Here is a 13,434-nt window from a genome sequence, read left to right as displayed (position 1 = left end):
TTCTATGTACAGGACTCATATACTCCATTATTTTGTTATATCAACAGAAAATTAAATAATGTAGCAGACAAGGTGAGGACATAGTACCATCAATATTGTGGTCATCTGAGCTATCAACCACTTACCTAGGCATCTAGCCCCCAGGAGAGAAGAAAGAAGCGACACCCTTGTTTCTTCCAGGCAAAACAGCAGGAGCTAAATGTTCACTCAAATTTTATATTCATCTCTCTAAAATATCACAAATATAACTGAATTAAGATTGCCTTTGCCCTTCCACTAACACAGTGAAAGTCAAATCTGGTTTTCCCACCACCAGCAGCCCCCCAAAAGTGATGCTTATGTAAGTCCTTCCACCTAAAGTAATAATAATCCCAATATACAAATGAAACGGACTTGTTGCTGGTTAATCCCAGAATTTGACAAAGTGTTTTCCATCAGATGAGTTCTTGGGTTCTGTCCTTCCCTGGGGCCATTCCAGTTTCTAGTTTCATACTTGTACCAAGTTCAAGTACTCAATGAAGCAATCAGCTTGTCTTCCACCACTGGCAACATATTTGTTCTATTTTATTTATTTGGATAGGCTTGGCTTTGGCTCATTACTTATAGTCTGAGTTTGTCTTTTCATTAATGTTTAAACTCCTTCAAATCCTTTTGGAAAAAGCTAAGAACTGAAGCTTCAATAAACAATAGGAAATCCTCAGACTTCAAAGCAGCATTACCTTAAGGGAATGAGCCAGGCTGCTGAATGCTGAGCTTGTCTGGTCCTAATTAGCTCTGAGTCTGGGAAACCTGTACAATCCAAATGCGTCCAGCAGAGGCCTGTGGCATGCTCTCACATGACCCTCATGTCTGGGCTCACCACATCCTGGATTATCATCTGAAGAGAACATTCTCTTCTTGTCAAGTTCTGCCCGGGGAATACAGTCCTTTTCCCTCTCCTCCTTATCTTTCCTTTGAATTCTGACAAAAATCTGTCAATGTGCTAAATATTTTTTTTTGCCCCAAGTGTAGAGCCTCCAGGCTAATGATTCTGACCTTTTAGGGAAGAAAAAAGAAAACAAAGAAAGAAATAGCACCATCAAAAACATCAGGGAAAATGAGCTCTGACTGATTCTCTCCACTGGGAGTTCTTCTATAGACCTTGAATGGGGAAAACAGTTCCCAATTCACAAAACATAGTAAAATAACTCTCCAATGCACTCCCAGGTCAACACGAGTCCTGCCTTGCTGAAGCAAGACTCCTTTGTTGTTGGAGGAAAACGACCCATCAAGGAAGAGAAGAAAGTTGGAAAAGGCTGCTCACCCTCCATATTCCTCAGCATGGATCTGCTTCTGCTCTCCACAGGGACGTGAACCACCCCAAGCTTTTGCTTGTGTGTCCATAAGACTGTGAAGTGGGTAGCCCAGGAGTTAGCAAACCAGAGCTTCTGGGCCCAAGCCAGCTCACCATGAAGTTTCACTGGAAGACAGCTACACTCATTTGTTTATGTATTTTCTCTGGTTGCTGTCATTCAGCAATAGCAGCATTGAATGGTTGAAATAGAGACTGTGTAGTCTGCAAAGACTAAAATATTTACTGTCTGATTTTTATAGGAAAACTGTGCTGAATAGAGAAAAGAAAAATCATCAAAGGAAACCAAAGATAAACCTGGTTTCAAAATGCAATATAATTACAACTCCCATTCCCCTAACCAGGATCAATTTTTGTTTTCCATATTTTCAGACATGGACAAAAATCCTTTCAAGGATGATACTCCTAAATCATCATAGCTTCAATTAATAGTAGACATTCCCAGTGAGACACTTCTTTTCTAAGAAAAGTTCTCCATGGAAATTATGTTGCAAAAGTATAAAAAGGGCTAGGATAAGCATAATTTCCATCATGGCTAAACTCACATTCTATTTTGCTTCTCAGCAGGATTCTAGCCTGAAATTAAGTCCTCAGCTACTTACTGCAAGGACTCCCTAAAGCATCCTTTATGAGCTTGCACACTGTGATACCGGGGCTCTTGTAAACTCTCACAGAGAAAGCACAACTACAAAAGGGCCTTGGCAAATAGATAAGAATAAAATCAATTCAGATCCCTATGTAGCATGTATGTTCTTCAGAGAGAATTGAAAACCGGTTGGGATGCTTGTCCATACTGCCTGCCTGTGAAGCATATTCAATTATTAATTTTATTCACTTGACTGACCACTTAAAAACTATGTAGTCAGTGCTTCAGCAATAATTTTATTTCTGAGTGTTCCGCCTGGTTATTTTTCTATTGCGTGCACCCTATTAATTAATGACTATGGAGAAGTCCATAAATTTTAGCATTCATTTGCAGTGATGCTTGAATCTATTACCCATGAAAGCCAGCATCTACAGTCACTGAATAGGCACAAAGAGAGGTATTGATTTTTATTTTTGAGTTTTAATTTCTTCTCATTGAATCTAAGTGAGTGAATTGCATTTGAACCATCCATGAAGCACCCATGGGATGAGCTCAGCCTACCTGCTCACATTGAAGAAGATTTCTGTGTGTCACTGGTGAAGAATGATAAAACCATGTGGGGCTCTTTAAAAATGCAGCCAAATCCCCTATGAGCGCTAGTGTTTTATTAAATTGGAACACGGGAATTATGGGCCTCCTGTGTTCAAAATCTAAGGTCCTAATAACACTCCTGAGGTGGTTGCATTTGGTTGATTTCACCTGGAGTATCATGGGGATAACATTAATAAGATGGTAGAACTAATCCAATTGGTCAGTGGGGACATCTGGTTGCTAGCAGGGCCCTGGGATTCACTGATGCAAACTATAATGCTCAGGATGAAATGGGTATTTTCAACAGAAATGGGAACATCCAGATTACTGACTCATCTGGACCAAGATCCATATAGAAAAGTTGGAGGGAAAATCCCTACATCTTTTGAGTAAAGTTCTTAGCTACTATAAATGTTTGATGTCAGACAGAGAAATATTTTAAAAAGTGTGATGAATGGAAAGAAAACCATTACATTTTGATGGCAGAGGTTTAAAAGAAAATATCAGTACTTGTTATATTGGACAAATATTCCTAGAATGCTTATTATATAATGACAAGTGATGTAAGGTGATTAACACAATTATTGTGCCTAATTTTACAACAATAATCTGTTTTAGGCACTCCTGGTACCAGCCCTGTATTATAGATGAGAAGCCTGAGGTGTCAGATGTTTAAGCACACAGCTGGCAGTGGCTTAAAGCTCTGCAGCTTTTGTGGCCTTATTAATACATTTTCTGGAAAAAGCAAAAAGACTGGATTGTATGTGTGAGTGTGTGTGTGTGTGTGTGTGTGTGTTAAGAAATGAGACATTAGTAAAGAAACAAGACAGAGGAGACATTTTGATAACTTATTATACTACTGTCAAACCATTACTTTTAGAAATAAATTAAAAACGCTTCTGTGCCACTGTATTAGCCTGTTTTTTTTTTATTACTATAACCAAATGAAATAGTAATTCCTTACTGTTACCTATATAGGGCTGGATAACTTTACAAAGAAAAAAGGTTTAGTTAACTCATTGTTCTCCAGGTCCAGGGACATGGTCCCAGCATCAGTTAGACATTGGTAAAGGCCTCGTGGTTGATGGAATCATAAGTAACTGGAATAAATGCTGGAGGAAGAGGTCACATTGCCAAACAGGAAAACAAAAAGTGATTCTTAGTTCCAGTTCACTCTGGTAATAGTTTACTCTCCCAGTTAACATGAGGTCCCTGGGAACTACCCCAGTCCCTTGGAGGACACAGCCCAAAAGACCTAACCAACTCCCTCTAGGCCCTACTCTTAAAGGTCCTCCTACTCCCATTGGAAAGGGTCACACTGGGGACAATGACCTGACATATAAACCCTGGGGGACAAACCACACCCAAACTATGGCTTAGCAAGGACCCGTCCTGTCAACATTTGTTTGACTCACTTGTTCACTCAGGGACCCAGAATGTTAGCACAAAATATCAGTTGGGGCTCCTCCTACCCATGTTTCTGTCTGCAGAAATAACTCAAGGAATTCTTTGAGACAAAGCTTTTACAAATCAATAAGGATGTGATAGAGCATGATTATATTGATTACAAATAAAATGATCTGGTTTGTAATTGTGGCAGTGATGGATTAAAGACAATGTTAAGTAGAGGAGAGAATGAGTGCTTCTGAGTCCAGGAATCAGAGATACTAGGGGTAAATCCTAGCCTCATTTTCTCTCACAAAAAAATGAATGATCTGGGGAACATTAGAAACTGACTTACAAGTTGGGGCTCATATGCATCAACCCTCTTTTATACTGGAACTAAAATCTACTACCTTCTTCCTCGTATGATTATGTTTTTTACATCAATAATATTTGGTGACCACTTTCTACGTGTCCCCTTCCCATTTCTGCCTATATTGGAGTATTTCCTGTGAAAATAAATTCATTAAAAAATAGCTTTTTGCCCAAGTCATTGTCCAAGTTTTCCAATAAGTATTGGTAATTATTTTTAATGTTCTAAAGGTAATATCAATAAATAACTCACGTGTGACTTCCCCCATTGTTTTTGGAATTCAGATTCCCTTATCACTTAGTATTTATATGTCCTATTTCTTTAAGTGACTGAATGTTTCATTGTTTAGTTAACAAAGTGATCCAAAATAGTCATTTTTTTTTTTATTTTGTGGAAGTTCAGGAACTTACTGTTTTAGCATTGATGTTGTTCATGCATATTTAAGTGCATATATACCCTCAAATACCTTACATATAAGACTACACATGCACAGGTACCTTAACCTGCTTTTACTTGGAGAATTTTTCATATAGATCAGCAGTCCAGCATTGGATTTGAGCATATCTTGAACAAATTACGTTTTAATTTGCTTTTTGAATTCTTATTGCTCATAAAGGTCTATAAACACTTTGTTTCTTTCTGTGTTCATGAAATAGTTGTGGACTGCAGAAAACTTTAAAGAAATCTTGTCTGGAAATGGTTATTGGCAGGCGTATGACTTAGAGGTAGCATTTCAAAAAGCAGAGACAGCACAGAGGAGGCAATTAGAAATAAAGAAGCTTTGCCCTCAAGACCTTACCCATTGTTGTGGCCTGATTGTTTCTCACCCCTAAATTCACATATGAAAACCTAATCACCAATGTGATGGTATTAGGACACATTGGGAGGGGATGGGTCTTGGAAGCAGAGCCCTTATGAGTGCAGTCAGCAGCCTTATAAAAAGAGCTCCAAAGAACTTTCTTGCCCATTTCTGTAACAGGAGACATACCAAAAAATACCATCTATGAACAAGGAAGAGAGCCCACAGCAGACTCCAATCTGCATGTGCCTTGACTTGGACTCCCAGTCTCCTGAACTGTTAATATTATAACTTATTCTATTTATAAGTTATCTTGATTTGAATATTTTGTTATAGCAGCCCAAGTGGACTACACTGAACTAAGACACCCTTAAAATGTTAACAAAGAGCTTCAGATTCAAGAGGGGGAAGGCACAGAAAGGAAGTCTCAGGAACAAGGTAGAAATTAAGCTGGACCTGTCTGATAAGTGGGACCTATGTGCCTGTCAAAGGGAACTATTGTTCTAGAATTTAAAAAGAGTCAAGTAAATGAATCTATACAAGATGTTATTTAAAAATGTAAGCAGAAAAATAAAGATAAACAAATAAATAAATAAATAAAATCCTTCAACTAGAATCTGTGGTCACTCAAAGGTACAATTTTTTTTTTCATTTTAAACACTAATATAATTTCTATTCTTCTGATTAAATTGTACTTGAAATAAATTGCTTGTATTTTAGAATGATCTTTATTTCTATTAGACATGCATTTTGCATTTTTTAGTCCTTACTCCTTTTTTTGTAGATATTTTCAGCTGTTGTATTTAAATAATTAGAACTTGGTGGTATGAACACTATTACTACATCTGAAATAACAATAAGCAAACTTTTAAGTTTTCCTTTCTTTGAAAATGTGTTGAAAATTATATTCTGGGATCATAGTAACTAGATTTCAGCAAAATTAAAATGAATACTCACAATGTGGCCTAATGTACATGTAGTTTTGTACCTAATACATGGCTAACCCTTTTCCTGGGCATTGTGGTAAAACACAGAAATAATAAGACAGACACTGTCATCGAGGACACAGATTAATAGGAGAGGTGACACAATGAAATGAATGAGGCCAAGTGAGGGCAAGTATGAATAATTATCCATGATCATACATAATCTGTGTGGTATAGACTGAAGTTTCCATGGATTTTAGAACTGAGAACTCAGGTACAATATTTTTTTTAAATTTTAGGTAGACACAATATATATATATATTTTTTTAATGTGGTGCTGAGGATCGAACCTAGTGCATGCTAGGTGAGCGCTGTATCACTGGAGCCACAACCCAGCCCATGAAGTACAATATTTTAGGGAAAGCTCAAGATGTGAAAATCACCAAGTTGGTGTTAGGTTCAAATACAACAATACCCACAGAAGCACTTGATGCGCAAAGAGACATGATTTCCACATGGGGCAGGAGCAGCCTTCTTACCCCAAGGACAGGAGGACTCAGGAGAGCTTCCACAGAGTCCTCTCTCTGCCCCTTCCTTGCTCACTCACTGCTGCGCATAATTATGTGCCATTTAGTACTTCTGAAGATCCATTTTCTCTTGTGTAAAACTGGCATACTACCAGTACTAATTAAAACTCATTGAAAAATCAATGTATTTCACATCCATTTTTAGTTGGAAGAAAAACCCTCTACAGATATTAATGTTATCATTGACCTCATAAAGATTTACAGAAAAATGAATAAAGGAAAAATGGGATAAAAATGCACAAACATTCTTTATAAACTGAGAAAAAAATGTTCTTTTGTTTGTTTGTCTTTTTGTAAACTGGAAATTGATCTCTGCCTGGTGTGCTGCTATTCTCTTCCCTCTCTCTCTCTCTCTCTCTCTCTCTCTCTCTCTCTCTCTCTCTCTCTCCATATATATATATATATATATATATATATATATATATATATTTCTCTCTCTCTCTCATTTCTTTTGCCAAAACTCCACTCAGGGGAGACACTGTTGCTTTTGAGGTTTCCACTGGCTTTATTAATTAAGTGGCTGCTAAGAGGCTAGGAAATAATCATGCAATGATGAGCTTCGTAGTGGTGGTTACTTAATGCAGTCTGAAGATGATCCTGTATTCCCTTTAAAAAGTATCTCTCAAATCAGTTCTGACACAAAAGCAAGAATTAAGAAAATAAATTGGACACAGAATGGGCACTGTATATTCACACATCTCTCCCAGAACCAGCTAGCACGAGAGCATTTCCATTTAAGAATTAGAGGATGCATTTGATTTCAGTTCACTCTCCCCTGCCACACTAAATGAGAAATTGAAATAAACGCCTATGTAATTTTACCATTCTGGAAATAGTAGCATTTGGGCAGCAAGGTTTTTTTTTTTTTTTGTCCTTTTCCTATTAATGCCAATTTCTGAAGTAAACTATTCCATAATATTTTTAACAGGTCAATGGCTAGAGTAATAGAGAAATTTCAATATATCCATTTTCATTTCTTATTTGGAGTGGGGGATATGAATGCCATTCAAATTTTGGATTCAAATTTTCTAACAGAACCTACTGATATGTAAAACTCACATTTAACAGGTTCCCTTTCTCAGGGGAAAATATTTTTTAATGTTCTGATTCCATTTATTTATAATTACAATTCCATGGCCTAAGGAATTACATTCAATGAACTTTTAAAACTTTTTCTCCATATCCTCTATAACTAGTTTTCAGTTACAGATTAGGCACTGTTGTACAAGTGCTGAGACAACCACTTAACTGCAAAGCCTCATGGGGTTGAAGAAGAGGACAAATGTGTAGGTTTCAATTTTATATACACTTTTCTCTGCTATATGAAGAAAGGCTTGACAGAGGAAACTCACCAACAGTCAGGTATAAGCCCTTAGATGAACACAAACTAGGAGTTGCCAACTTGGTTTTCCTTGCCTAAAAGTAAAAGTAAAAATAATTTCAAAATTACAAGCCCCAGAAATGTAACTGATTTCATAGTAATTAAATCCAAATTATACTCTGGGCCTCTAGTTCTCTCTGAAAAAAATAATATTTTTAGAAGTATAGAAAGGAACAAATAGAAGGTAGAAGATGAAAGGCCCTTGGAAGAACTCGGCAGACAGAAGTAAAAGAAAGAGAAAAAAAATCACACACACTTTTGTACCTGAAATATTAAACTATTCTGCATACAACAATGTTTCAAAGTCTGGGCTCAGGAGCCAAGTAGATGTGAAGACAAATTCCAATTCTGTTACTTATGAGAAAATTGGGCAAGATTCCTAACCACACTAGAAACAGGTTTATAAATTGTAAAATCAGTATAATGATAGTAAAACTAATCATTTCAGCCATGCATGAAATTGTAAGGTCCATGTGACAGAATACAGTGAAGCATCTATCACAGATCCTGACTCCTATGAGCAGCAGGAGATGTTCTTTGATTGTATTATATCTAGCCTCCTTTCTGATGACACAGACCTCTCTTCCTTTAATCCTGTGGGTCAACTAGGAATTCACCCTGTCGTATTGGGAATGGATGTTTAAAACCATGGCTAGCCCATCTGTCTTCTTCCTATGGCTATTTTTTGAGCACTCAGTGGAATCTGTCTGGGTCTTGGGTGCCAAAGACCATTAAATCTAAAGTTTCCAGAGGCTTCTCTGCTACATTACAGAGACAGCCCTCCAACCCACTCACTCAATGCAAAGCAGAGCAGAGCAGAGACTGCTCTCAGGAAGCCAATAAATCAGCTTTACTGAAGTCAGTGTCAGACCTTGAACTTCCTGGATACTTGAAACCAGGAGTCTACTGTTGGGCTAAACCAGCCTGGATTGGATCTTTATCATTAGCAGCCCCTACTCAGTCCTTAAGTGTTTTTACTCTCAGCCTGAAGGCAAGAAATTCATGTCATTAAGGATTTCAGAGTGCAAATATTGTCAAATCTCTAAGTCACCATTAGGATGTGATAGCCACATGGTAGAGCCTGGTGGGAACGATGGTCACTTGGATCTGCCAAGAACTTGAAATCTTGAACTAACAATGGATTCTTCATGTGTTGAAATCCATCACATTCTAGGAAGAAAACTAGCTGATGAAAGAACCTTCACATCGAATAATGGTCATACTCTAACACTGTCTTTATTTCCATCGGTTTGGGTACTCCATAGACAAAATCTACTAAATTATTCCTCAATTTAATTCTTAATTTTCCTTTCAAGCACAACAATAACTAAGCCTTTTGATGTGATTTTCTTTTTTTAAAAAAAAAAGTATTGTTTTTTTAAAGCATACCATATTTTCTCTAAAGCCTTCAAAGTCTGGAGGTTTATGCATCTGATACATTTAAGGAGCTGGTTTAGTCCCTTGGGATATTGTTTGGAGAGTGCCCCATCTGCATGGCTCTTCTGGGCATTACCCTAGTTGGGACTCTCTCTATGTGATGGCCCTGTCCTCACAGCAGTCATCTGTCTGGGCTGTGTGTTCAAGACTCTGAGTACTGCTGTGTTCCAAATCTGGGTAGAGGTGACCTCATCTCCAAGGTTCAGGCACTATGTGTGGTGCTGGTGGAGATGACACTGCAAGGATGCCATCAAGTTTATATTCTGGGCTCTCTGGAAGGGGGATCACTGCAGCTCACACAGCACCAGGACCTGCTGGAGAACACATGGAGCAGAGCTTGGCAATCCACCTGCCCTTCAGGATATCTTGATCTGAATCTATGATGGGAGTAAAGGGAAGCCCCATAAGCCTCTGAAATTCAGTGGGAAAAATTCTTCCATTGTTTAGGAGCATAAGTCCTGATTTCTACTTAAATGGAAGATTCAAACTAATCTTTTTATCAAAGGGTCACCTGGGCCAGGTGTGGTAACACAAACCTGCAGTCTAGGCAACTTACTAAAACCCAGTCTCAAAAACATAAAAGGGTTGAAGTAGCTCTGTATAGATTGTCCCTGGCTTCAGTCCTCTGTACTACCTTAAAAAAATCTGATGGTGATCACTCTATCACACTTTTGTTTCTCTCTACAACAAGTTTTCTCATTTCTTTCAATGTGCGTTGACAAGAATTTTCCAAAATTTTAAGTTCTGCTTCCCTTTTGATGAATAATTCCATCTTTAATTTTTTTCTTTTCTTCTTGTATTTACTATGAGCACTAAGAAAAGTCAAGATGAATCTCTAAGAGTTTGCTCAGAAAGTTCTTCAACCAAATATCCTATTTTATAGCTTGCAAGTTCTACTCTTCACACCAAACTAGAACATGACCACCATTCAAACAAGTTCTTTGCTACTTTATGGGTTTTTTTCCTCATCATCTATTATATGTTCTTCATTTCCATCTGAATCTTCATCAGAATGGCCTTTACCATCCATATTCCTATCAGCATTCTCTCCATGACTATTTAGGTCTTCTCTAAGAAGACTGAGACTCTCTACAACTCTTTTCTTACATTTTACAACTCTTTTCTACAACTCTTTTCTTACCTTACCATTTGACAGCCTGTTCACAGTAATGCAGGTTTTTTATTAGTATGTACTTCAAAGCTCCTGCTGTCTTTACCCATTAGCTAGTTCCTAAGCTGTTTCATATTTTTAGGTATTCTTAGAGCAGCATCTTAACTTTTTATTTATTTATCTTAACTTTTTAAAACCTTAGTCCATATAAGTTGCTATGAAAAAATACTGCATACTGGGTGGATTGTAAATGACAGAAATTTATTTCCCATTACTCTAGAAGTCAGGAAGTTCAAGATCAAGGCACTGATGGATTTGGTGCTGATGGGAGCACCTTTCCTGATTCATAGGATGCTGCCTTCTCTTCATGTCCTCACTTGGTAGAAAGGGGTGAAAAGGCCCTCTGGGTTCTCTGATAAGAGTACAAATCCCATTCATGAGAGTTCTACCTTCCTAACTTAATCACCAACAAAGGCCACAATTACTAATACCATTGCCTTGGGAATTAGATTTCAAAGTATGAATTTGGGAGGAATACAAATATTCAGAACGTAGCAGGACTCAATTTTATTTTTTTTCAAAAAAAGTTTTACCATCCATTTCTACTTATTTCTTTGAAAATCTTTATATGTTCTTAGTTGAAAATATTTCACAAGTTTGTATGTATTTTTTAATCATGTAAGGAGGTTTTGTTCACTTTCTTAAACTACATAATTTTTTTTTACCATAATAGCCTTTTAAAAAGAATTGGAAGTTGATGAAAATCTGGTTTTTTAAAGAACAGTGCATTATTTCCATAATAAAATGCTTACTTTTTCAAGTAGACTAAAAAAGAGTAAAATGTAATTTGAGACAGGGTGAGCAGATTTTTATGACTTTGAAATGAGTAAAGAATAGGGTCCAGTTATTGGAATATAAAAGTAACATGTGCAGCACACTGAAGTTTGTGAAATTACATATTATCTAGCAAGAGTATTAAATTAGAATCTAAGTCTAGTTTTGTATTCCACCCTTCCAAAATTCAAGATTAAAAAAATAAATTTTTATATATGTTTTCCTTGATTTTATTTTTCTTCTGTGGAGGTGGCACTAGGGAGATTATGATGCGTTTTGTGTCCACTCTGCCTTTAAAATTGTTCTGATTTTTATAACAGTAATAAAAAAACTCTGAAGTATCAACATTTTCAAAAGTCACCATGTTTTCAAGAGCAGATGAACTCTGCTTTGAGGATTCCATGACCCCATGGGCAACAGACAAACTCTGGAACATTTTCTGAATCTTTCCAAACAGGAGCACAGCTGTGTATTCATTTTTATGCTATACCTTTGAAAGTCAGAGTTTCGGAGATTAAATAGGAATTATAACACATTCCATGTTGGCAATTTTTGAACTAAGGTGGAGACGAATATTTAAAGCCCAAGAACTTTGTATCTCAATTTCACCCAAGCTTGATACCATCGAAGGATCTGGATTGCACAGGGAATGGAAGATACAGTTTCTAATTAACTGCTCTGAAGGTTTCTTTCCTGAATAAACTGTGATTATGCTCTTGTCAAAAATCTAAACTGATTCCTTTTCAGTTAATTTTTGAGAGTATCGAAGCCACATAAGGCAGCCCTTGGGGGATTAAATAAATATGCAAACATGGAGAGCAAAACTAATTTACAATGGCTGTTGTTAACATTAGCCTCCTCATGAGAACCCATGGCAAAACACGCTAAAACTACCAGTGTTGAGTTTTTAGGTATCTGCTATTATGCTTGTCCTGTTCTGGCAGTATCAGTGAAAGTTCTGGCCAAGTTCAGTAATATATCTAGCGATGCCCTGGTTTGTCTCAAATGTAACTACACAATATATTAGAGCTTTGAGGTTCAAATTCTAATTCCCTCTACACTGCCTTGATTCACATTGTGGGGGGTGGGGGGTGGAGTGCAGAGAACCTTCAAGGTACAATTTCTAAGATGAAAGGAAAAAAATTAATTTTTAGATTTCTAAAATGATAGGTACAAACAGACTTCATCAAAAAATTCTAAGCAGAAATTGTCAGGATAAGATTTTAAGGAGCAATCACATGCCATTCTACATAAATTTACTTTTTTTTTTTTTCAGGGGAGATAACAATTCATGGCTTTCAGTTAAACTTAATTTTCCTTTCTGAAAAAAAAAAATCTTCTCTATTTCGTTGAGTAAAGTCACTGAGATTTGAAGTTGTTGATCACTGCAGCTAGTGTTACATACCCAAAGGACCCCAACAAAATCTTTTAGTCCACTAGGCAACTCTAGGTTGGCTCTGTGAGCAATTGAATTGTGATTGAAGAGTCCCGATTTTAACAGATAACTTGAGACTATTTTATGCTTATACATAAATAATAGGTTGGCTGTGTGTTACAGTTAGTGACTAGTTCCCAGAACAAAGTTGTTATCCCAGTCAATCCATCCAGTAGTTTATCTGTCCTGCGGCAGGTAGATATGAGCACTCATGATTGGTGGAGGGAGGGGTAGGCTGGGTTATGCTTACTCCGCTGCTCAGGACTCAGACTGAGAGAGATACTGACATCTGAAACACATGGCTTTCCTGGTGTCGGTCATACATCATCTAACACTTTTTTTTTTTATTATTCTCATCCCAGAAGTGGTACACAACACTTTCTCTCAATCTATTGGCATGAGCCAGTCATGATTGACTGGAGCTTAGAAAATACCATGTCTGTCTGGGCAGCAGCTCTACCCTCTGTAGGAAAGCAAACCATTTTTTATTAAATAGCTCACTTTTTCTGCCACAGATCAGTCATGAGTCTGGAATACAATGGAGAACATACTTTTCATGTGATCCTGCGTTGGGCTGATCTCATTTACTACCAGCCAAAAAGAGAGAGCAGAAGGTAGCGTCCATAGTCACCAGAGCCAA

Source organism: Marmota flaviventris, chromosome 2 (genome assembly GCF_047511675.1).
Source record: "Marmota flaviventris isolate mMarFla1 chromosome 2, mMarFla1.hap1, whole genome shotgun sequence".
Taxonomy (NCBI): domain Eukaryota; kingdom Metazoa; phylum Chordata; class Mammalia; order Rodentia; family Sciuridae; genus Marmota; species Marmota flaviventris.
The sequence above is the reverse complement of the archived record's forward strand: the minus strand, read 5'-3'. Positions refer to the sequence as shown.